Raw genomic sequence first — 26,189 nt, 5'->3', positions numbered from 1 at the left:
AATTCTGCTATTAAAATTTATTTTTAAATCATACTTCCTTAAATAATATGATAAACAATTAATATTTTTAGTAATCAAAGGCCTACATGTTAAAATGAAAAGATTACTATTTGTCACCCAAAATTTTAATAATGAAAAAAGGTACCTACAGATGATGGGCATGTCAGAAAATCATATGCCCTTTGATCTAGTAATTTCTTTTCTAGTAATTTATAGTATGGAAACATGTATTGAAGAAACAAGAATTAATTTATGAGGATTTAAAACACTGTTTATAATAAAATTTGGAAACAATTTTTAGAATAATAATTATATGAAAACATGGTCATAATATATTGAGAAAAATAGGTTATAAAACATGTGTCATATATGTATAGATATATAAATATATATGTAAATGCTTAATAATATAAAAAAAGGATACAATAAAAGGCTGCTGCTCCTGCTGCTAAGTTGCTTTAGTCGTGTCCAACTCTGTACAACCCCATAAATGGCAGCCCACCAGGCTCCCCCGTCCCTGGGATTCTCCAGGCAAGAGCACTGGAGTGGGTTGCCATTTCCTTCTCCAATGCATGAAAATGAAAAATGAAAGTGAAGTCGCTCAGTCGTGTTCGACTCTTCGTGACCCCATGGATTGCAGCCCACCAGGCGCCTCCGTCCATGGGATTCTCCACGCAAGAGTACCGGAGTGGGATGCAGCCACTATCTCAAGGTGGTATGATTATATGTGATTTTGTTTTTATTCCTTTGCTTTTTCTGTTTTTTTCAAAACTGTCACAATGAGCACAAATTGCATTTATAATAGAAAAGAAAATCTAAGACACATAGATTGCATTTGACAACTATAAATAGATTGCTGCCTTATTTTATTATATGAAATTCTATCTGATCCCCTCAAAATAAGTTTAAAAATGGATCTTCTGCTCTTTCACTTTTTTCTTGATTATTATTGACTAAAATTAAAAACACATTTTTATTGCCTTTAAGCAAAAATGTTTACTAAAAAAGTGTGTGACAGAGAGACAGACTGTCTTCTGATTAATCTGTCTTATGCTCAAATATTTCTAAATGGGGATGGAATTGAACATACACATCCATAAATGCCTCAGTAAACTTCTTACAAATCAGACCTTTGTTTCCCAGTAACGAACATCTCACCAACTTTATAAGACACAGACCCCTGCTTCTTGTTTGAGTCACTGCATATATGAAAACAGAGTTGGCCTTTTAACCTTCGCTCATCAAGTCTCTCCAATTTGATGGTATGTCTCTCTTTTGTCATTTTATTTATATCTATTTAGCAAATCTGGATAATAAAAATCCTTTTTTATTTTCCTTAAAATAATGTATTCAGTAAAATATGTATCCATATTCAGTGGTTTTCTTAGAACTTTGCCTCTGCTTAGAATGTTTATTAGTTATCTATACTAATTCTAAGCAGGTTGTCCTATAGTTACCCTAGTGCTTTTGGAACATGAAATGAAAATTTAGTTTTGGAAATAAATTTAGCAAGGCAATTACCTCAGTCATAAAACATTTTATACTTATAATCATTTAAGTGCCCATTAGATAAAAGAATAAATTTTAAATAATTTAAAAGAAATCTAACTGTGATATTGGAGAAGACTCTTGAGAGTCCCTTGGACTGCAAGGAGATCCAACCAATCAATCCTAAAGGAAATCAGTCCTGAATATTCATTGGAAGGACTGATGCTGAAGCTGAAACTCTAATATTTTGACCACCTGATGTAAAGTACTGACTCACTGGAAAAGACCTTGATGCTGGGAAAGACTAAAGGCAGGAGGAGAAGGGGACGACAGAGGATGAGAGGTTGGATGGCATCACCATCATGTCCATTGAGGACATGAGTTTGAGTAAGCTCCGGGAGTTGGTGATGGACAGGGAGGCCTGGCGTGTTACAGTCCATGGGGTCACAAAGAGTCAGACACAACTGAGTGACTGAACTGACTGATACAAGGAACTGGAAATAGTAGGTACATTAATAAGGGGGACTGTGTGTCTGGGAAGATATGAGGTAGACCTAATTTTTACTGCATATCCTTTTGTAACTTTTAAACTGTGTATCAAACACATGTATTAGTCTAGTCAAAAACAATTTTTATAAGAGAAAATCAGTTGAGTATTGATTTGGCATATCTGAGAAACAGAAATAACCTGGGAAGTAACATCAACTATTAACCATTAAAATGAATACAGTAGGAAACACAATTAATTTACTAGAAATTAAACTATAAACTATATAAAGTCATTAGACACATTCCACAAGTAAAATCCTTAACTATGATATAAATGTACCTATTTATCTTGATTGAAAGATTGAATTTTGGCCATTAATGATTTACATCATACCTGTAGAAAACAAGGTTTCTCCCATCATAAACATTTTTTTTAACTTAGAATTTGTTTTGGCAATAATTTCAGTTTTTAGAGGAAGACAAACACAACATGACCTCTTGGGTTTAAGTAATATCTGGTATCACTATACTACTATATTGTTGGTAATTTTTACTTTGAAATGGGAGGTATGCTGACTTTGGGAAGAAAATTAACAATTTGTGAGATGGTATAATAAGAGATGGTAGTTTTCATTACATGTCCAAAGCAAAGAAGCCTAGACATTCAACATGTGTCCAGTAAATGAATGAGTGAAAGCGTTACTTGAACATCAGACATTAGTATACTGTAGACATTTTTAAAATGTATAAAACTTCTGTGTCCCTCTGTTCTCAAATTATTCAGCAAAAGGGCAAATTCTAACCATTTATCTAGAGTTTGAAGTGCTACATGAACTGCTCATTCTTTTCTGAAAATATCTGCTGCTGTTGCTGCTGCTGATAAGTCGCTTCAGTCGTGTCCGACTCTGTGCGACCCCAGAGATGGCAGCCCACAAGGCTCCCCAGTCCCTGGGATTCTCCAGGCAAGAACACTGGAGTGGGTTGCCATTTCCTTCTCCAAAGCAGGAAAGTGAAAAAATAAAGTGAAGTCATTCAGTCATGTCTGACTCCTAGCGACCCCATGGACTGTAGCCTACCAGGCTCCTCCGTCCATGGGATTTTCCAGGCAAGAGTACTGGAGTGGGGTGCCATTAAATATCTCCGGAAAATATCTGCTAGCACATTTTATTCTACAAGCTGTTCATTCTACAACAAAGCATTACTAGTAAGAAAAGGGTGAGTGAGTGAGTAAATGAGTGAAGTCACTCAGTTGTGTCTGACTCTTTGCAACCCCATGAATCGCAGAACGCCAGGCCTCCCTGTCCATCACCAACTTCCCGGATGAGACTCACGTCCATCGAGTCAGTGATGCCATCCAGCCATCTCATCCTCTGTCGTCCCCTTCTCCTTCTGCCCCCAATCCCTCCCAGCATCACAGTCTTTTCCAATGAGTCAACTCTTCGCATGAGGTGGCCAAAGTACTGGAGTTTCAGCTTTAGCATCATTCCTTCCAAAGAAATTCCAGGGCTGATCTCCTTCAGAATGGACTGGTTGGATCTTCTTGCAGTCCGAGGGAATCTCAAGAGTCTTCTCCAACACCACAGTTCAAAAGCATCAATTCTTCAGTGCTCAGCCTTCTTTACAGTCCAACTCTCACATCCATACACGACCACAGGAAAAACCATAGCCTTGACTAGCCGGACCTTTGTTGGCAAAGTAATGTCTCTGCTTTTGAATATGCTATCTAGGTTGGTCATAACTTTCCTTCCAAGGAGTAAGCATCTTTTAATTTCATGGCTGCAGTCACCATCTGCAGTGATTTTGGAGCCCAGAAAAATAAAGTCGGACACTGTTTCCACTTTTCCCCATCTATTTCGCATGAAGTGGTGGGACCGGATGCCATGATCTTCATTTTCTGAATGTTGAGCTTTAAGCCAACTTTTTCACTCTCCACTTTCACTTTCATCAAGAGGCTTTTTAGTTCCTCTTCACTTTCTGCCATAAGGGTGGTGTCATCTGCATATCTGAGGTTATTGATATTTCTCCCAGCAATCTTGATTCCAGCTTGTGTTTCTTCCAGTCCAGCGTTTCTCATGATGTACTCTGCATATAAGTTAAATAAACAGGGTGACAATCTACAGCCTTGACGAACTCCTTTTCCTATTTGGAACCAGTCTGTTGTTCCATGTCCAGTTCTAAATGTTGCTTCCTGACTTGCATACAAATTTCTCAAGAGGCAGATTAGGTGGTCTGGTATTCCCACCTCTTTCAGAATTTTCCACAGTTTATTGTGATCCACACAGTCAAAGGCTTTGGCATAGTCAATAAAGCAGAAATAGATGCTTTTCTGGAATCTCTTGCTTTTCCCATGATCCAGCGGATGTTGGCAATTTGATCTCTGATTTCTCTGCCTTTTCTAAAACCAGCTTGAACATCAGGAAGTTCACGGTTCACATATTGCTGAAGCCTGGCTTGGAGAATTTTGAGCATTACTTCACTAGCGTGTGAGATGAGTGCAATTGTGTGGTAGTTTGAGCATTCTTTGGCATTGCCTTTCTTTGGGATTGGAATGAAAACTGACCTTTTCCAGTCCTGTGGCCACTGCTGAGTTTTCCAAATTTGCTGGCATGTTGAGTGCAGCACTTTCACAGCATCATCTTTCAGGATTTGGAATAGCTCAACTGGAATTCCATCACCTCCACTAGCTTTGTTTGTAGTGATGCTTTCTAAGGCCCACTTGACTTCACATTCCAGGATGTCTGGCTCTAGGTCAGTGATCACACCATCGTGATTATCTGGGTTGTGAAGATCTTTTTTGTACAGTTCTTCTGTGTATTCTTGCCATCTCTTCTTAATATCTTCTGCTTCTGTTAGGTCCATACCATTTCTGTCCTTTATCGAGCCCATCTTTGCATGAAATGTTCCCCTGGTATCTCTAATTTTCTTGAAGAGATCCCTAGTCTTTCCCATTCTGTTGTTTTCCTTTATTTCTTTGCATTGATCGCTGAGGAAGGCTTTCTTATCTCTTCTTGCTATTCTTTGGAACTCTGCATTCAGATGTTTATATCTTTCCTTTTCTCCTTTGCTTTTCGCTTCTCTTCTTTTCACAGCTATTTGTAAGTCCTCCCCAGACAGCCATTTTGCTTTTTTGCATTTCTTTTCTATGGGAATGATCTTGATCCCTGTCTCCTATACAATGTCACGAACCTCATTCCATAGTTCCTCAGGCACTCTATCTATCAGATCTAGGCCCTTAAATCTACTTCTCACTTCCACTGTATAATCATAAGGGATTTGATTTAGGTCATACCTGAATGGTCTAGTGGTTTTGCCTACTTTCTTCAATTTAAATCTAAATTGCGCCCGCGCAGGGGAAAATGAAATAGTCATATACAAACAAACAAAATTTGATCCCTATCTTACACCACTCACAAAAATTAATTCAAAATGGATTAAAAACTTAAATGTAGGACCGGAAACTATAGAACTCCAAAAGAAATAATGAAAATGGCTTCTTGACATTGGTCTTAGCAACAATTTTTAATATATAACATCTAAAGCACAAGCAACAGAGGCGAAAATAAGTGGGACTACATTGTACTGAGAAGCTTCACCACAACAAATGAAACCATCAGCATGGTGAAAAGGCAACAGACAGAATGGGAGACAATATTTGCAAATCATATATCTAGTATGGGTTAGCATCCAAAAAATATAAAGAACTCATACAATTCAAAAGCAAATCCAAACAATCCAATTAAAAATGAGCAGAGGATCGAAGCAGACATTTTTTCAAAGAAGACATAAAGATGGCCAACATATATGTGAAAAAGTGTTCAACGTTATTAATTGTCAAGGAAATGCAAACCAAAACCACAGTGAATTACCACCTTACACCTATTAGAATGGCTACCATCAAAAAGTCAAAATATAAGTGTTGCCAAGAATTTGGAGGAAAGGGATCCTTTGTGCAGTACTGATGGGGATGTGAATTGGTCCAGCCACTGTGGAAAACAGTATGGAAGTTCTTCAAAATATTAAAAATCGAACTACCATATGACTTGACAATATCACTTTGGGGTATAAATCCAAAGGAAATGAAACAGGATATTGAAAAAATATCTGCACTGCCATGTTCATTGCAGTATCAGTCATACTAGCAAAGTATGTATGTAGTCAAGTTTTCATACATGGAAACAATCTATCAGTTGACAAATGAATAAAGATATGGTATAATTTTATACAGTGGAACACATTCAGCCTTCAGAAAGAAGGAAAACCTGCCATTTGTTACCACATGGATGGAGCTTGAGGACGTCATGCTAAGTGAGATAGTGTAGAACAAATACTCCATGATATCACTTACTTATCTAAAAACGGTGAACTCTTGGAAACCAAGTAGAATTGTGGTTACTGGGGGTTCGGGGGTAGAAGAATGGGGAAATGTTGGTCAAAACGTATAAACTTGCAGCTAGAAAATAAAAATGTTCTGGAGATCTAATGGACAGCCTAGGGATTAAAGTCAACAACACTGTATTATATACTTCAAAGTTTCTAAGAGACTAGTCTTAAATGTTCTCACCACAAGAAAGAAATGGTAATCATGTGATAGGATGGAAGTGTTAGCTAACCATTTTACAGCATTTAAGTGTAACTTAGACAATGTCATATAGCAATTATATCCCAATAAAGCTGGACTGAAGAAATAAAGAGGTGGTGGGAGTTACGTATTAAGCAGAAGAAACAACAAATGCAAAGATCCTGAGGGCAGGTGAGACCAGGGTTGGTTGCCCTGTGATCTGATGGATGGTCAGTATGAACAAAACATAGAAGAAAAAGGGAGATAGCAATACAAGAGGAGGATGGTACAGCAGAATGACTGATCGGTCCTCAGTTTGGACATGTCCATCAGGGAAATCCACAGTTACAGTATCTTATGTCTAAGGACTTGATGGTTTATGACTCATTTTGGCATATATTATCTCGTTTGGATCATTAAAACACCTCTGTAAAGTTGACACAAAAGCTGTTACTAACACATCATTTTACAAATTAGGTAACTACTGACTACAATTTCAGCTTATTTTCGACTGGAAGTTCTTCGATAGAGGAGTAATAAACCAAAAGCAGAATCTTAGTTACATATATCTGGCACTAGAATGGAGGATGAATTGGAATAAAGTATGTGGTGAATGCAGAAGGATGAGAGTTAGGGAAATGAGGGCTGAAATAGAGCAGTGGAAAGACAGAAGAGAATGAAACCAGGGCCAGTTCTGCTTCATCAGCATCACCAGCCTCCCACGCACATCTGTTTTCCTGGGTCGCCAGGATACTGTGATGATAAATGCCACAGCATGAAGAGAGTTTACAGTTCCACAAAGATTCTTCATGGACTGAAATAGATGTGAATGAATTTCTCCCTAACAGTTTCTAACACAGAGGGAGAAAGGATGCTCACAAATCTTTGAGCATCAAACCTTATATTTATCTCTCCTATGGTCTTCAAAGCACTCTGTTCCACTTTTTTATTGTATCAACTTGATAAAAATGTATTTTCTCTGAGCTTTGGGAGACCAAAGATCTTATTTTTCATTTTCTGGTGTGAATGTGGTTAGGTGACATCTGTCTTTTCTGTAATGGACATAAAGTGTTGCTCTATTGTTGCTTTTAACCTCCGAAGTCCACATCAAAAGAGAGCTGGCCTTGAATGCTTCTAGATGTGGATGTTGATTATTAACAAGCCATGTGACAAGTTATTCAATCGTGTTGTTTCTAGCTGTTGTCAACTATGTGTAAGCGAGAAAAGACAGGGTCAAGGACAAGGATGTGAAGAAAAAAGTGACAACTGAAGACAAGACAAAATCGAGAGGAAAAATAAGCTGAAAAGAGATTTAGGGAGGAAAAAAATGAGAGGAAGGAGTAGGGCCCCTAATTAAAGTCAGAAGAATCAAGGTAAAGGATGAAAAGGAAAAAGGCAAGAGAGAAGAAATCAGAGAAACAGGATCAATAAAAATGCATAGGACTTCCCTAGTGATCCAGTGCTTAAGAATTTGCATGCCAGTGAAGGGGACATGGGTTCAATCTCTGGTCCAGGAAGATTCTACATCTTGGGGCAACTAAGCCCGTGCATCGCAACTACTGAGCCTATATGCCTAGAGCCTGTGCTCCACAACAGGAGAAACCACTGCAATGAGAAGCCCACGCACTGCAACTAGAGAATGCCCGCACGCAGCAATGAAGGTCCAGTGCATCCAAAAATAAAACAAAAAATTTTTAAGGAAGAACAATGCAGAGAAAGAACCATTGTGATATAAGGAAAGGAAAAGAAAATATATAAAGGTCATCCATAAGAAAGTTTACTGAAACTTTGATTTTGAAGAAAATCATAAAGCAGATACACACATCCAATTATAAAGTTAATATTTCATAATCTGTGAAAGGAGATAACGAGAGGTGGTGGTTATTAAATTAATTGAAATTTAATGTCTCTACTTTTACTTTAAGTAATTTTAACAGTCAAATAATAAAGGTTGTACACAGGAACAAAGTTTAAGGACATCTGTTCTTCATATCTATTGTTCCCCTCCTTTTAAAACACTTGCTATTTCCTTTCTAATACAGCTATTATCTGCCAGCTGCCTACAAACCCCTCAACAGACCCAACATGTCTCTTTCTGTCTCTCCTATTAATACACTTGGCGAATCTACCAAGTCTCCATGTCTGTGCAGCCTAGTCCCAGAAGAGTCACAGTTAGGACAACCTCCAATCTCCTGCAATTAACACTGGTTAGCAGGAACATGCCAGCATCATCATTCATATTTTGCTGTGAAAGCTGCATGTGTTCAGTAGTTGGTTGTTTAAAGAGCTAGAAGATTTTCAGTTTCACTCTTACTTCATCTTTTAGTAACTGGATAAATGTGCCAAAATGTGTGGAGAAGCAGCCTGTCTTCAGATTTTAATCGACACAGGGGTTGCAGTAGCAGCAATAACAGCAGCTGAGATATTGCCAAAAGACTTAAAAGGCCAAAATGAAATGTGCTGGACACAAAAAGGACTTGGGTTTACCTTAACAAATGAAAATACTTGGAAAGATAATAGGGACTCTTAAGACTGTCTAAGGCAATCATCAAATAACTCTGAACCATCCCCAACTCTTGATCATCACTTTCTGTAGGGCTCAATGGTAGCTTTTCAGAATTTCAAATTTATCTAAAACATAGACAACAAATTAATATGATTGCTTCATTTTAGTTTGTGTTCACAGAGAGCTTTTCTAGAAGAAGAAAGTAACTGACCTGCAGCTTTTAATCATTCTCCTGGTCTCATCATGCTGCAAACAGAGGGGAAGTGGTCGGTCTTCAGGCTGGGCTTGCTCCATGAGGCAACAATGTGCCTTGAGAATCACAGTCTGGGAATCTAGGTTCTATCTTAAGTTGTCTATCTGGCAAGTCTCTTTGTTGTTGCTGTTTGAGTCTCTAAGTCACATCTGACTCTTTGCAACCCCATGGACTATAGCTCACCAGCCTCCTCTGTCCATGGGATTTCCTAGGCAAGAAAACTGGAATCGATTGTCATTTCCTTTTCCAAGGGACCTTCTCCACTCTGGGATTGAACCTGTGTCTTGGGGCTTGGCAGGTAGGTTCTTTACCCACGAGACCCACTTGGGAAGCCCCTCATCTCAATACTGGCATAATCTCAGGGCTCTCTCGGGATCCAGCTCATCTTTCAATTTTACCTGCTCATCTAAGGGGATTTCATCTATATCATGGTTTCTAAGGCATCAGCAATGAACAGCCTTAATTTTCTCCCAAATGCTAGCTCCTTACTTTTAAATTCAATGATCCAAAATCAAGTTTACTATCTATTGCTCCCAGAGGTCTAAAAATTTGCTCTTTTCCTTACCTATTTCTGTCTACCACCCACTTTCTCACTCAAACTACAAATCCTGCCATTCTCAACTCCTTTCTCATCCTCCACATCTGTTTGATTGACAAGTTATAAAATTCTCCATCTACAATGTTCTGTTTCTTTTTCTACAGTCTCTCTGCCACTGCCTAGGTTGAAGCCTCATTATCTCTTATCTGTATGGATACCACAGCCTCCAAACAGCATCGTGCACTCTCTCACCCATCATCCACACTTTGTAAAATACAGAATTTGACATATAAATCCATTGGTCAGAACCTTTTAAGATTCTCAACTGCTTACAAAATAAAGTCCAAACTCCATAATCTGGCCTTTACTAAACTGCTCAAAATTACTTTCTATTGTCCATTCACACTCACAAATAACCTTTGCTCTCTCAAATCTTAGTGGCTTTGTATTTGGTTGAACCATATGAAATTGGTGATATTTAACTATTTTGACATAAAAATGACGATTTCATAAAACTTAACTAAGAACGCCTTTTGTCTCTGCCAGGAATACTCTTTCACCCCTTACTACCTGTCAAAACATCAAGACCCAGCTTAAACGTTGTTTCCTTTGGTAAGCAATCATTGACCACACTAGGCTAAAGAACTGGTCTCTCCACTGTGCTCCCTGACCACTCTGTCATATCTCTGCCATAGCACTGTGCTTTAATTATTTGTATATACTTGTCTCTGCCACTGGAATATGGGAAAGTTGAGAGTAGAACCTAGGACTTAATTATCTCTGTATCTTTACTTCCAGTATGCCATTGCCTTCTCCAGGGGCTCTTCCCAACCCAGGGATCAAACCCAGGTCTCCTGCATTGCAGGCAAATTCTGTACCAGCTGAGCCACCATGGAAGCCCTAGAATACTGGAGTGGGTAGCCTATCCCTTCTCCAGGGGATCTTCCCGACCCGGGAATCAAACTGGGCTCTCCTGCATTGCAGGTGGATTCTTTACCATCTGAGCTACCAGGGAATCCCTAATGTCTAAATAGGAGTTAATAAATATTTATTGAATGAGAGACTAAATTTCCTTAACTTGGTACACAAAGGAGCTGATAAATTTTTTTGGTTAAATTTGGGAGGAATGTTGGTATTATGATTTAATATATCATAGAATGCCTCTTTCCTCTTATATCATCTTCCCCCTTTTTCTTCCTACTGGCTGTGGATTTGATCTTACCAGATGGATTAAATATGGCTATGAAAGAAATGATTATACACTACCAGAGCATATGGCCACTAGGAGCCCTGCTATGCACATGTAACCTACATGAAAGCAGATGTATAATGTTCATCTGACAAAACTCCACGAGGCAGCTAACAGACAAAGGCAGCAGCCACAAGGTAAATAATTCCTAAGCAAATCCTAACATTCAAACCAAAATTATTTTCTACCCACCAAAACCCATGAGGATCAATGAAACCTCTCTCTGAAAATGCATGGAGGGCATTTATAGAAGTTGGAAAATGTGCAGGAGGCATTTTATATAGCAGGCATTTTTGCAAAGCCTATTAATGTTGAAAGAAGTTGCACCTCCAGAATTTTACCAGTTTGTGGAATTAGTGATTAAAATCCCAAGAGCAATAGAAGTAAGAGATAAAGCCTGTTTGTATTTTAAGTACTGGACTTTAAATAGGACTAGAATATTAGATAGTAAAAAAGTATGATTTTAGACTGAGAGACTGTAAATGTTCCAATTTTTCAATCACCTCTGATAACAGGAAGATGCCTACTTAGCTTCAACTAATCTAGATTCAGACAGGGTGTGCAGATCACAAGCAGATCACTGGGAAATCCAGGAGGGGCCAAGACCACAGCAGGGCTTAGACATTAGAAGGACTTAAACCAGAACGAGGACAGACTTGTCCTTCAACAACTTCCCCCACCTGTTAGTGACAGGCATCTAGGGATGATTCTGATGCCTGCATATTACTGGTTGCTGAAATTGATAAAAATTAGTTGGAATATTATACACAGTAAATTCCTTAGTTGTGTTCAGTCATTTATTCTCAACTAATGATTCTGTGGCTGTCACAAAATGCCTTTTACACACACACAATTAAGAATAGATTCTTAAGCAAGGGAGATGCATCCATCACCCTGATGCTGGGAAAGATTGAGGGCAGGAGGAGGAGGGGGCAACAGAGGATGAGATGGTTGGATGGCATCACTGACTCAATGTACAGGAATTTGAGCAAACTCCAGGAGATAGTGAAAGACAGGGAAGCCTGGTGTGCTGCAGTCCATGGGGTCACAAAGAGTAGGACATGACTAAGTGAGTGAACAACAACAACAATCTATCCTTAAGAACACTATCCTGGTGAACAAAGTGACCATCCCAGGTGTCTCAGCTCAGGATGCTATAACAAAATAAGACAGCTGGCATGATTGAAAGAGCAGACATTTGCTTCTCATTCTGGAGGTTGGGAAGTCTGAAGTCATAGTTCCAGCATGGTCAAGGTCTGGTGAGCACTCTCTTCCTCACTTGCAGATAGCTACCTTCTTGTGGTATCCTCACATGGCAGAGAGAGAGAGAGAGAGAGAGAGAGAGAGAGAGAGAGGAGGGAGAGAGGTCTGTCCCTTTTTTATAAAGGCCCTAACCCCATCACCTGTGGTGTTGGAGAAGACTCTTGAGAGTCCTTTGGACTGCAAGGAGATCCAACCAGTCCATTCTAAAGGAGATCAATCCTTCGTGTTTGGAAGGAATGATGCTAAACGATGCTAAAGCTGAAACTCCAGTACTTTGGCCACCTCATGCGAAGAGTTGACTCATTGGAAAAGACTCTGATGCTGGGAGGGATTGGGGGCAGGAGGAGAAGGGGACGACAGAGGATGAGATGGCTGGATGGCATCACTGACTCGATGGACGTGAGTCTGAGTGAACTCTGGGAGTTGGTGATGGACACGGAGGCCTGGCGTGCTACGATTCATGGGGTCCCAAAGAGACAGACATGACTGAGCGTCTGAACTGAACTGAACCCCATCATGAGGAATTTATCCTAATAATGTTCTCTGAACCTGATACCTCCAAAGGCCTCATATCTCCAAATATCACTGTGGAGGCAGGGCTTCATCATATGCATTTTGGAGAGACACAAACATTTAGCCCATAACGTCAGGTAAGTAGCATTTCTCAGTGCAGTTGCAGAATAGAACCTATTCCAGTTTAGGTGTGGCGTGCCTTTTTATTCATGCTGTACTGTATGCTCAGTTGTTCTGTCAGGTCCAACTCTTTGCGACCCCATGGACTGCAGCCTGCCAGGCTCCTCTGTCCATAGGGATTCTCCAGGCAACAATACTAGAATGGGTTGTCAGGCTCTCCTCTAGGAGATCTTCCCAATCCAGGGATCGAACCCAGGTCTCCCACATTGCAGGTGGATTCTTTACCATCTGAGCCACCAGGTAAGCCGAAGAATACTGGAGTGGGTAGCCTATCACTTTTGTAGGGGAACTTCCTGACCCAGGAATCAAACCAGGGTCTCCTGCATTGCAGGCAGATTCTTTACCAACTGAGCTACTAGGGAAGCGCTTTTTATACGTAAAGTTCTCTAAAAATGTAGCCAAAGGAGGTCACTTAAACCTCCCACAAAGACTAAAGGTAAAAATATATGCTTGAACAGTTGACTTTTGTGAGTATATATTTAATTTGAAACAAGATGACCTGGTTTGTTTTATCCAAAAGCACAGGTAAATGAATCATAGTAAAATGGTGTTCTATGACAGGCACATATGGGTTTCATATAGTGACCTGAGGCTTCATGTCCTTGAATCTCAAGATAAATAAAACCCTGGAAGAGACAAAAAATGCCAAAAAAATGTCAGATTAAGTACGCTAGCTTCTGACTTTTGATGCAGAAGCATCACCCTTGGCTGCCTCTTGAATATTCTAGTCTAAGCTTTATTTTTGGTTCAGAGCTTTTTTGGCCACCATCAGTCTCTGTGGCTCCCTCATTGCACTGTCTCCTTGGTATTCTTGGCAGCTGTCTTAGATGGAGAGGTGAGCACCAGAATAAAGTGAAGGACAAAAGCCTGCTTCTTATTCTTCAGCACCAGTATCCAAAGTTGGTTTAGCATTCTTCGTTCCAAAAATCCAGTCCAAATCTCATCCCCCAACACACATCTCCCCATCTCATATTTTCAAGGCCTTTCTGGATCTGAAAATCTTCAGAAGTGTGTGTTTAGTTGACAAAAGCACATTAGGACTATTATATAAGAAGGCCCCCATAAAAATCTAGCCACGCTGACATTTAGATGCTAGGCTGGTAAACAGTACATTATGTTGATTTTTATTTAGCTCCATATGATTCTGCAGAGACTTTTGTGTGCTTTGGGATGCATTAATATTTGTATGAATTGGAAATGTAATCTTTCCTTCCCCTCTCTACTCCCAATCCATAGTCAAATACATCCTCTCCAAATATAAAAGCAGCAGAGAGGATATAGCATTTGTCCGAGATGCCATTTCAACTCAAATGATAGAAAAATTTATAAACCTAATCCCAGACTCATAGGTTTCTTGAAATTTGTTATTAAATAGTTTCAGTTTGATTTTATGTGCAGCATGGACCCTCTCTACTTTCTCAGAAGTGGTACTAAGAGGTCAAGAAAATCTTAGCCTTATTAAAATTTTTATTACTGATTTATTTAAGTCATTACCAATTCTTCTAAAAGGAGTGAAAGAAAAGGGCCTTTAGCCTCAAGACCTAAAATCTACCCTTTATTCTCCTGAATTTTATTCTAAACTTCCCAATAGAGCTAAGCCACCAGTGTATCCACGCCTCCCTGCTATCATCCTTCTGGCAAGGAGACAAAGGTGTGTATGTTTAACTCTAATAATGTGTCTCATCTGTAACTGTTTGGATCATGCATATATTAGCTTTCTTACATTAGCATGGATCACAGGGAATAGAAGGTAAAATCATTACATATCACAAGAAGCTCAGTGGAAGGCTTTAAAATATAACAAGCAAAATAATAATGTATCCTAGAAAAAGAAAGAAGATAGTCTTAACGGAAACAGAAGATAAAGTAAATTACTTAAAGGTAGAAAACACTTCAAAGTTTTCTCATTTCGTGTTCCTAGTTACTATGATAAGTACCTGGCTTTTTCACCTGAGTTAGAAAACATACTCTCCTCCACTTCCCAAATTCCCTCCCCTGTACCACTTTTTATTACTCTGATCTTTTCAAAGGTTTTAGACCCTTCCGGTCTAAAGAAAAGATAATTACTTTAAACAGAAAACAAAAATTTATTATTTGGAATTCAAATATACTGGAAAGTCAAGAATGTATGGCATCTAAGTCTCAAGTGTAATAGGGTTTATAAAAGTTTATAGATACTTATATCTAAATTTAGTAAAAGCTATCCACCAGAATGCCCAAAAAGAAATTTATCTTTGAAAAAATACCAGAGAATGCTATCAAGCTATATCTGACTAGCAAAAAAAAAAAAAAATCCATAAAAGCAATCAAAGAAATCCACAGAAAGAAAAATGAACAATAAAAGACAAGGGAATCCTTCATGCAAAACCTAGAAATGAAAGATATTTTAAAAGCATGATTTTATAATTCATTTGCCCTGTAGCAAATATCAAAATTCTGTGATAAGTCTTTAGAGACTGAATACAATATGACATTAATTTGCATGAAAAGAAAAAAGGCAACACAACCAAAGAAAAAGCCAAAGATACGTATACATTTTTTTTGGTAAGCTGAAGGAGGTCAAAACCATTCCATGCGACTAAGGATATAACCTCATCTTTAAGTTATAGCTCAAAGGGCTGAATATAAATGGTTGTCACCTTTCCCTGATGGGAGCAATATTTTGAATGACAAATGGATATTCATTAGATACTATGGATCATTTAATTATATGAATGTCTTCCTAACTGCTTAATATTAGAGCTGTATGCGACCTAAATAATGGTTTGGGTTAGGTGACCTTGTACTTAAGGGTCTCTTTCTGTCCAATTACCAGGCAAGCTTTTCAAATACACTCAAAGATTTAATTCACAAATCCCGTAAGAGCCTTCTGGTAAAAGGTTGGGGCAACACAAATAAGCTAGTGATACATGACCTTGTTTCAGAAAATGAGGCTGGGATTCTAAGCAAGTATGCTTATTTATCATTGTTGAATTGTTAAGTAAGGCAAAAGACAAAGAAATATGAATATATCATAAACATATAGGAGAAAATGAAAATTAGAACTCAGTATTATATTCTCTGGGCTTCCCTGGTGGCTCAGACAGCAGAGAATCCGCCTGCAATGCGGGAGACCTGGGTTTGATCCCTGGATTGGGAAGATCCCCTGGAGGAGGGCATGGCAACCCACCCCAGCATTCTTGCCTGGAGAATCCCTAATGGACAGAGGAGCCTAGCGGAGTACAGTCCAAGGGGTCACAAAGACTCAGACACGACTGAGCGACTAAGCACAAGCACATTATATTCTCTAAATCCAGGACCCTGCTTCTGTTTTGTTACATTTTGTTATTTGTTTTGTTACATTTTGTTGTTTTCTTTTTAGATTCCACATATAAGTGAAAATTATATAGTATTTATCTTTCTCTGTATAACATTCATTTAGTGTAACATCCTCTAGATCTATATGTGTTACCACAAATGGCAAGTTTTCATTCCTTTATATGGCTGAGTAATATCCATTATATAGATTAAAAATGTGTACATACAGACACACACACATCAGTTTATTTTAAACCTATAATCAATACATTTTGAATATATTCTTAGAGCACTACACTTGTACTACCCTTCTCACATTTCATGTTTTTTAATCATAATTACATCTTTTTGCATATCCCTTTATACTTACTGTAGTTATAATTGATTGTACCTTCATATTAGCTTTATAAATTGCTGATCTGATGCCTTAACTAGAGACACCTTCTTACTGCCTTCACCAGAGACAGTTTTTTCTTTCATATATTTTCTTATTTCTGGTTATGACGTTTATTTTATGTTCAAAAAACAACCTTTAACGTTTCTTGTAAGGCCAGTTTAGTAGTGATGAACTCTTAAGCTTTGCTTCCCTGGGAAACTTTATATCTCTCCTTCAATTCTAAATAGCCTTGTCAGAGTATTCTCTGAACTTTGAATATATTATCTGTGGGTCTTTGGACCCACAAAGTTTCCGCTGAAATATTAGCTGATGTAACTTTTTTCTTTTGTCATCTCTAAAATTCTAAGTTTTTCCTTTGTAATATGTTTTGGTGTAGAGCTCTTTGGGTTCATCTTGATCTGAACTCTCTATGCTTCCTAGACCTGTATATCTATTTCCTTCCCCAGATGAGGGAAGTTTTCAGCCACTATTTCTTCAAATAAGTTTTCTGTCCCTTGTTCTCTTCTTATGGGACCCTATAGCTGCAAATTTTGATACACTTGATGTTGTCACAGAAGCCCCTTAAACTATCCTAATCTTAATTTTTTTTTTTCTTTTTGCTGTCTTGATTGGGTGATTTCCATTCTTATATCCTCCCAATTGCTGATCCATTCTTCTGTATCATCTAATCTGCTATTGATTCTATCTAGTGTTCTTTTTATTTCATTCTTCAGCTATGATTGGTTCTTTCTTATATTTTCCACCTCTTTGTTGAAGGTTTCACTGAGTTCCTCCATTCTTCTGAGCTTGGTGAGCATCTTTATGACCATTTCTTTGAACTCTTTATCAAGTAAATTACTTGTCTGTTTCAACAGGTTTTTTTCTGGAGTTCCATTTTGTTCATTTGTTTAGAACATATCCCTCTGCCTCCTCATGTTGTTAGTTCTCAGTGACTGTTTCAATGAATTAGGCAAAACAGGAAAAACTCTCCTGGTTTTATTAGGGTGGACTTGTATTAGGGAATCTTCTGGGTAAACAATGCACCAGGCAGCTTTGGCTGGCAGGCTGGCTGGATTTGGAGTAGGTACACACTAGGGCTGTTCCATGGTGCTCTGCACCAGGACCTAGCAGGAAAGCTAGAGCTGGGGTAAGCACAAGTATGGGGTAGGGGCCACCTTGGTGGTGTGGGTAGTGGTGGGGCGAGGGGAGCATAGAGCTGATGTGGGAGAGGGCAGTCCTGGCAGATGGGCAGAATGCTTAGATCATGTTCCCATCTCATCTCAAGATGGAGGAAGAAGTTAAAAAAAAAATGGCACTTTCCAGGACCTCTGACCCTGGAGAGAGTTTGTGTAGTTCCCTGCCCATTTGGCAGACACTCTAGGTTTAGTAAATGTGTTTCCTTCATGTATGGTCTGCTGCTTCTGCTGCTGCTAAGTCGCTTCACTCATGTCCGACTCTGTGCGACCCCATAGACGGCAGCCTACCAGGCTCCTCCGTCTCTGGGATTCTCCAGGCAAGAACACTGGAGTGGGTTGCCATTTCCTTCTCCAATGCAGGAAAGTGAAAAGTGAAAGTGAAGTCACCCAGTCATGTCCAACTCTTCATGACCCCATAGACTACAGCCTACCAGGCTCCTCTGTCCATGAGCTTTTCCAGGCAAGAGTACTGGAGTGGGTTGCCAGTGCTTTCTCCCCATGTAAGGTCTAGGCACCCTTTAAATCACTGTCTTTTCACTATGTCCCAGAGGGTGTAAATGCGCACATGGGGCACTTCAGTGTCACCCTTCTCTACTGCAGATCACTGTGTGGGGGTGTGGCTCCTGTCAATATGACCTCTCTGTTTTTCCTATCCACCTCTATGTGGTCCCTTTGTTGCTGTTGTACAGAAGTTGTTCAATCAGCTCTCAGTCTTCTGGGAGAAACTGCTCTATATATGTATAGATTCAGTGTTTCTATGGAGAAGTGAGTCCAGGGTCTTTCTACACTGTCATCTTGAACTGTCCCCTAGCCATGACATGTAGAGTCAGATAGCCCTAACATTCTTTCCATGTACCAGCTCTGTCTCTAATGAGTTGTGTGCCCTTGAATAGTGACATGATGTTCCCAAGTTTCAGTTCCCTAATCTATACTGGCAGTTAGAAGTAAATGCCTTGTAGAGTTGTCCTGAGATTAAACTGTCCAGAAGATCAAGTGCCTGATATATATCCTTTGCAAAGAAGTCATATTCTGTGTCCTAACAGACTGCAAAATTTTATGGTACATGTATTACATGCCAGGCAATATACATGATATTAAAGATACAATGGTGAACAAAAGATCCATGGCTTATTCTTGTAGAGTTCATGGTTTAGAGAAGAGACTTTAGCCACATAATCCCATGAATAAATGTGTGACAGTCTTCCACATGACAGTCTGGGCTCTTGACCTCATCCATTCAGAGGTTATTCTCAGCATTTTAGTCAAATCCATCAAAAGTGATCCAACTCCACAGTGGAATTGAGGAACAGACGTTTGCTGAAGAGTTCAGGAGAAGCAAAAAAGAAGATATACCATACACCATATTTCAGAAACCAAAAACATTCCCCAGTAGATGTTTTTGTTCTCCCAAAGTTCCTCCTTATTTGCCAACCAGTTTCACTTTTTTCTTCTTCCTCCATCTTTTCCACAAATATGGTTTTCCTCTTTTTCTCAGCTTGCTTCTCCCACCAAAACAGACTATCAAGCAAAATACTGCCATGAAATTAAAAGCAGCGTATTTATTGTATGTCAGAGAAATATAGAAGCACTCTAGACACATAACCTGGAGACCTGGATTCAAATCCCAACTATGCCACCAAATCATCAGGCAATTTTGGATAAGCCTTTCCATGTATCCATGCCTGCAATCCCAAAACAGAATGCTGAACCAAATAAACTCTATAAAGTTTTTTTAAAAGTACATGGATAATTATTATGATTGTTTCAATGAAACTATTAAATGATACTAAATCTTTTCAATTCTATAGTTGAATTCAATGTGTAATTATATGTTTAAACAACTCTTCCTACTTTTGCCTCTGCACCCTTAGATTTGGCGTCATTAGCTCAGTTGCTTAACATGTTAACATCTATGTTTATGCATAAGGCTTAGTTTTCTGCAAAATCAGCTAAGCTTATTTTGGGTTAAAAAAAAAAAACAAACTATCGAACTCATTCAGCATGCTAGTATTTCAAAGCAACCAGCCAACAACTGCCGTTTCCATTGTCTATTTTTCCTGTTAGGCTGAGAAGAGTGAAATTTACTGATGTTTTCCCAACCCCAGCTTTCCTACTGTGCAAAATGAATAGTTAAGCAGAACATTAGCAGAACAGTTTCATTTCTTACTCTAGCAGTGAAGACTTCCTTCCACTGTGACACAGAAGGATGCACACTTCAAGACAATACATTTATTTAGTGGATATGAACGTCTTTTGACTAGAAAAAGAAATAACAATCATCGGCAGTACTTTAAATAGCTAACATCTGCTTTTCCTAACATATTTCAAATACTTTGAATTTCCTGATTAGTTGTTAAACGAGAACTGTATTTCTGAAAGACATAATGAGGCAGTTTAAAGATGAGTCTTAAATGATCTTCAAAGCAAAATGAAGAAAAATGCTCATGTGTTCAGTAAGGACGTTTAAAACAGAACCACAGGCTCCATAATGGGAACAAATAAATAATGCTTTCAATTATTTGCATTTACACCAAAAGTTCTATTAAATATTGCAAGTGAGGGAAGATGATATAAATGAACAGAGCACAGATAAATGAATGTATAGCACTGTATTCTTACAGCATGGCAACAAAATCCATGATGCTATTAAAGAAGTCTGCTTGACTAAGCCAAACATGATGATTTCAGAAGTAATGACATGAAGCATCTTTGTGAGCAGCACACAAATGTGTGCATATATCATGGAGTAGGTTCAAGAAGTGTATATGCAAACACATCTACGAGCAATTGCTCCAGGCTGAGAGCTGTAGATTTATTTTGGCAATTATCAGCCTTTCTTCAGCAATTGTTAATACAAAATACAAAGGATCATTTATTTTTCTCATAAAAGTTTATAAAAGGGGCACTGAATAAATATTTCCAGGTGACATATTTGTTTTATTTTTCAACCTAATTCTTTTCCTGCTCCATGGTTTAAGAAAGTTATCATTGGGGAGATAAGTATTCAAGTCAAATACCAAAGAACAACAACAATGAGGGGAAAATATGGATTCTTCATCAATGAAAGTTAAGGGCCTAACACTTAAAAAAAAATCAGACAAGTATTTATTGAGTACCTATTACATACCAGACTCTACCAGAGAATGAAGATCCAGAAAAAGAAGAGTTTAAAGGTACTCACTATCTATTTGTGGATAAAAACAGAAGAACAAGCAAACAAAAAACCTTTACTATTAGGAGGGTCATAAACATAGTATATATAATACACAAATTATTTAGAGAACACAGAAAAGAGAGCAATACATTTTGCCAGAGAATAACTAAGAGTAAGAATTAGAAAGGGAACATGCGAACTTGACCTTTATATGTGAGTAGAAGATAGAGAAGGGTATTGAAGACATATTTCTTCAAATTGTATGACTAACAATAAAGTTTTGAGTTATATATTTTCAAGACCTCTTTTCAAACTCCTATGACTGCTCTATATATACTGATGAACTGATTTACAAACATATTGTGTGTATAGAATGCTATTATAGCATACATTTATTTATAAAAAGGGATATACAAATATATGTGTACATATTAATATGTACACACAAATGTATACTTTTCAATGCATGCATTTATTTGAAAGGATACACAGGCATTGACAATATTTGAATCTCAAAGGCAAAATTCTGAGGGACTAGGTACTCTATGACGTTTCTGTACTATTTGAATCATTTACCCAATCCGCATGTATTACCCAATTAAATAAATGAATAAATTAGTTAAAACAAAATACTTCGGCTAATATAACTAGTAAATAACATATTTTTATTTTACTCCAAACATTCTCAGGGATGTAAAACCCATTCAGCATGTGTCATACTGGCTTCTGATTTTTAAGGGAACTAAAACTTAGTGGAAACATATACACTACCATATGTAAAAGAGATAGGCAGTGGGAATTTGCTGTATGACTCATGGAACTCAAACTGGGGCTCTATGACAACAAAGAAAGATACAATGGGGTGGCAAGCAGGGGGCATATGTATACCTGTGGCTGATTCATGTTGATGTATGACAGAAACCAACACATATTATAAACCAATTATCCTTCAATTAAAAATAAACACATTTAAAAACAAGATGAAAAAACTTAGGTCTCAGGACAAGGGTTGTAGCCAAAAGACTTCTCACATTTTGGTACACTTGGGCAACAAAGGTTAATCAGAAATATTGAGAGAAAAGTACTGTGTTCCTCATTAAGAATGCTGAAACTATATCTATTCAATATGAAGACAAATATTCAATATGATCAACCCAGCAAAAGAACTGGACCAGTGCAAAGAGGGAACAACCCAATTAAACAAGCTGTTTCATCAATAGTTGGGCCCAATTTCTAACTGCAAATGAGCTCAAACATGCATACATATTCATATATGTAATATACATTGACTTATGGAACCCCTCAAAAAAATGACTTTCTTTTTTGGGCTCCAAAATCACTGCAGATGGCGACTTCAGCCATGAAATTAAAAGATACTTGCTCCTTGGAAGAAAAGCTATGATCAAACTAGACAGCATACTAAAAAGCAGAGACATTACTTTACCAACAAAGGTCTGTCTAGTCAAAGCTTTGGTTTTTCCAGTAGTCATGTATGGATGTGAGAGTTGAACTATAAAGAAAGCTGAGCGTTGAAGAATTGATGCTTTTGAACTGTGGTGTTGGAGAAGACTCTTGAGAGTCCCTTGGACTGCAAGGAGATCCAACCAGTCCATCCTAAAGGAAATCAGACCTGAATATTCATTGGAAGGATTGATGCTGAGGTTAAAACTCCAATAATTTGGCCACCTGATGTGAAGAACCGACTCATTGGAAAAGACCCTGAAGCTGGGAAAGATTGAAAATGGGAGGAGAAGGGGACAACAGAGGATGAGATGGTTGGATGGCATCACCGATGCGATGGACATGAGTTTGAGTAGACTCCAGGAGTGGGTGATAGACAGGGAAGCCTGGCATGCTGTAGTCCATGGGGTCACAAAGAGTCAAACACAACTGAGAGACTGGTCTGAACTGAAAATACATTCATATTGAGATAGACAGATACACATTCATTCAGGAAAGCTAGAAGAACTGAAGCCCTGTGATTAGGACAGTATTTCGTGTACTGAAGACTCCGTGTCTTTAGTCTGGATATTTTTAAACTTGGAATACTTTGTCCTTTTCTTATAAAAATTCATGTCTTACCCATCTTTTCAGGTACTTCAAAAGCTCTCTCCTACATTAAATCTGATATTTAGCACTTAACTGAGCTCTTTCTTCTATAACTGGAAATCTTATTGCTCTTACAATCACCATCATGGTTAAGCACCAAACAACTCACTAAAGTTTATGTGTGTTAGGATTAACTCTCCAACTGAATTGTAAATGATACAGATGGCACAGACATTTAAGAAAATAGATGTGGTCTACTAATCCTAAATAGATCACAGAATCAATAAATAATACATCAATATTATCATAGCTAGTTTAGGGGAACCAAAAACATTGAATAAGTTCATAAACTCAGCACAAATATCACACACAAACATCAAGATCAGGGTTTTAGGGAGGAATGAATGGTAATGAGATAGGAAATCAAGCATTTTTGGGGAAGGAGGAGATGGAGATTCATTTCCTCTCTCATTGAACAGTACAAAACTAAATTACGGATAATGCATATGGAGATGGTTTATGCAGTTGTAACTCTGATACCTGAAATATGAAAAAACAAGTTATGATATCAAAGACACAACTGTAAAATAACAGTACCTTCACTACTTACTGCAGGTAGCAAACTTTCTGTTATATTTTAGAGGGACCTATAAAATATTAATGTACATTGCAACAGAGTGTTTTCAGTAAGAAAACGTTAAGAAATAAGCACATGGAGACCACTAGTGTGGATTTTTTTACTTTAAATTTTTAGCAAATATTTTTTTCAGCTTTATTTTTTTTTACCATGTCTGACAAAAAGCATCCTGTGAAGAATAAAGCAAAAAATTACCAAACACATAAGATAAATAATAATTTGAAGGGCCACAACTTTACTAACATGAAGAAATTGATTCTTACAGACACTGGCCAAATAAACTGACTTCCAGTTTGAAATAAACTCCATAATGATCTGAATTCACAAGCCAAAGCATGTAAAGTGATGTCTGTGATCAAAAGTCATGAAACACAAAGACGTCTTTGATAAATTCTTAATAAATAAATTTAAAGTGACAGTAAGATGTGTGTTATTAGGTTTTAGTCTAATTTTATGATGCCTAGACTTTAAAAATGTAGAGCTGTGAGGTTTGCTCATTTGGGTTTATAAGACTAGCAATAAAAATTTATTCCTAAAAAACATAAAAAACTTATTCCTTTTTCTCTGAGACGCTATATATGGAATTTGGGCAAACTCATACCAAGTGAAGGGTCTTTCTTGAGTGATGGGTTCATGACCAAAATAGGATGGCATCTCTGACAGTTGCATATACTAGGTATATAATAATTCCTTATTTAACTAACCAAGCAAAATAACCATTTGAAAAATAATATACAACTTGGAAAAGATTTAAACTAAATAACAATATCCAGATAAAATCTGATGTTATTTCCTCAGTAATTTTTCCATGAGTCTAACTAGAAAATAACTGTGGCAGCAAAGCCCTGCAGAGTCATTACATTAAGAAGCAGTGAAAGTGGCATGCTAGTGAATGAATATGAGTCTTCCAGGCTTGGCCTTTCTGCTTCCTGATACTATCTTTATACTCTCAAGTCCTCTGTGCTTCTATTTGGACTTGGTCACCTGCTCCACTGCTGGTTTCTGAAAGACTTAGAAGTTCTACAATGGGATGCTGAGTCCTCATTTAACATTCTACAGCCCAGTCACAAGAGGGCACCACACCCCGGGCCCAAATTCTTGCAAGCTGCCTGCTGCCTTCCACCCACCCTGGCTTCCTGACTAAGCCAGTTCATTTGTCTCCTGCTCCTTCTGGACGCAGACTATCTCTACTTTTTAAACAGAAAAATCTCTCCCTCCCCATTCCCCTGCCAAAAGAATTCACTATCAATCATGATGGATGGAAAGCAAATGGAAAACAAATCCCTTCAATGCCAAAACAGCCTAAGCACAAGAACAAAAGAAAAGTGAGTCTTAGTCACTCAGTTGTGTCTGACTCTTTGTGACCCCGTGGACTGTAGCCCACCAGGCTCCTCTGTCCATGGAATTCTCCAAACAAAAATACTGGAGTTGGCAGCCATTCCCTTCTCCAGGAGAGCTTCCCAACCCAGGGACTGAACCCAGATATCCTGCATTGCAGGCAGATTCTTTACCACCTGAGCCACTAGGAAAGCCCAAAATACTTGAAAAATATATGCTGATATAGTCTTCTGACACAGGTATGTTTTAGCTTTTTCAAAAAGAGGGGCTATATGGGTCCCCTCAAAACATTTTAGTTGTGATTAAAGGGGAAAGGTTAGATGTCTCTGCTGAGTGAACTATCATAAACACTGTTATCCAAGAACAAGGGATCCAAATGAAAATGGACATAGTGTGTGGTCTTCCCCACCTTTCATTTCCCACTACCGAATTCATTAGGCAGCTTGCTTTATGGCAACTCTTATTTTTAAGAGGTTCTGCTGCCCTAGGTCCACTACCTGGAGTTCGTTCCTAAAAGCAGAGCATTCAAGCATTATATAGACCTAAGATCCTCATAGGAACAAAAACGTTCCAGTGCTCATGCATGACTTGCAAATCATAATCCCAAACGATCTGTCCAGTTTTATTCCCCAAGGATCTTTTGCCCTAGTCTCTCTTCCAACCCCTCTGGAACCATGAGGGGACATACCATGCACTTACACACTATATTCCACACAAAGATGCATTACCCAGGTTCCCCCTCAAGGAAGAAGCTGCTAATGGCTACAGCAGATATGGTTGCAGACAGTTTCTAGTTGACAGGATCTTCAGGGTCCACTTCTACCACTCACTCCTCCTGAGAAGCTCACAAATCAGGGACTGAGTCAGGTGGGCTCATAAAGGTGCAGCCATTTCAAAGTTACTCTGGACCCCTCAGCAGGGCAGTCCTTGCTGCAGAGCTCCCTAAAATGTGGGCTGAGGTTTTGTGGGGTCTGGTAACAGACTGACATCTCCCTCTATGTAATTCTACTTCCTTCCTCTTCTTTTCACAGGTGTTATTCCCTACCAGAGAGCTTGATCCCAAACTCCATCTCAGCATCTGGTTCTGGAAAACTCTATCTGCAAC

General features: G+C 38.4%; 1 protein-coding gene across 9 annotated transcripts in view; it reads right to left on the bottom strand.

Moving 5' to 3' along the window:
* SLC44A5 (solute carrier family 44 member 5) overlaps nt 1–26,189 on the bottom strand; it is a 399,223-nt gene that overhangs the window by 123,182 nt on the left and 249,852 nt on the right. The window contains exon 5 of one of the 9 annotated variants that reach the window (XM_055585459.1): nt 6,323–6,369. The exons of the other annotated variants lie outside the window; for them this stretch is intronic. The gene's annotated coding sequence lies outside the window, so the exon portion shown is untranslated. The remainder of the gene's footprint in view (nt 1–6,322; nt 6,370–26,189) is intronic. 9 annotated transcript variants of the gene reach the window in all.

Source organism: Bubalus kerabau, chromosome 6, assembly GCF_029407905.1.
Source record: "Bubalus kerabau isolate K-KA32 ecotype Philippines breed swamp buffalo chromosome 6, PCC_UOA_SB_1v2, whole genome shotgun sequence".
Lineage (NCBI taxonomy): Eukaryota > Metazoa > Chordata > Mammalia > Artiodactyla > Bovidae > Bubalus > Bubalus kerabau.
Note: the sequence above shows the minus strand (reverse complement) of the source record. Positions and strands in the feature narration are given on the sequence as shown.